Source organism: Centruroides sculpturatus, unplaced genomic scaffold (genome assembly GCF_000671375.1).
Source record: "Centruroides sculpturatus isolate CEXI.00-Female unplaced genomic scaffold, Cexi_2.0 scaffold136, whole genome shotgun sequence".
Classification (NCBI taxonomy): Eukaryota; Metazoa; Arthropoda; class Arachnida; order Scorpiones; family Buthidae; genus Centruroides; species Centruroides sculpturatus.
This window is the reverse complement of record NW_019384534.1, coordinates 215,727-216,625: the sequence shown is the minus strand read 5'-3', so window position 1 is coordinate 216,625 and position 899 is coordinate 215,727.

Below are 899 nucleotides of genomic sequence, written 5' to 3'. Positions count from 1 at the left end.
GTAAGTTATTATAGGAACAGATGGAGAACTAAATCAAAAAGAAAAAATTCCTAATATTTATAGATGAGTTTTCTATCTTTACACGTTATTCAATTACATATATAACTCTTTACTTGAAATAAATAAATTCCATTTAATTTAATAAGTAATTTATATTTTATTTAATGTAACTAGCATATAGAAGGGAGGCATTTGAATTCCTAAATTAGTTGAATTTCAAATTTTTAATGCTAAAAAAATACAAGCCATTAAATACATAATTAGCAGTACCATTTGGCACAGGTATCCAATTTACCGGGATCCCAGAAAGGGTGGTTAAGAGGTATTCATCATTCTATTTACATTTGGGAGAATTTTATTACGTAAAATATACAGTATAATTTTTAAGGTCCCACTATAACAAATTACCATATACATCCACCGTTACATTTCCGGCCGGATAATCGAAGCAGTTAAAGCTTACTGTTCTGGGATATCCAGAATCGAATCCAGGTTTGCATAGAACACCAGAAATATTTCATGGGAAACGTGTCCTTGGATGTATCGGGCCCCTTCCCACACCACCGGGTTTCATTATGGACCTGGCCAAACCCGTAATGGGCCCGGAAAAAAAGGCCTTCTTATTACCTGCAGGCGAAAAGAAACAAATCACTAAAATAAAACTTAAAAATTTTTAAAATAATAAATTATTTAACTACAATTAAATAAATAAATTTTTAGTTATGTTGTAATATATTTATTTAAATAAATCAGGTATTATATGGTAGTGCTTGAGGCATTCTAATGCTTTGTTTTATTGAAATATTAATATTTTAATAAAATTAAAAATGAAAATTTTTATTAAATAAGTAACATATTAAAAAAATATTATTTAGTTATTTATTATTATTATTTTATTA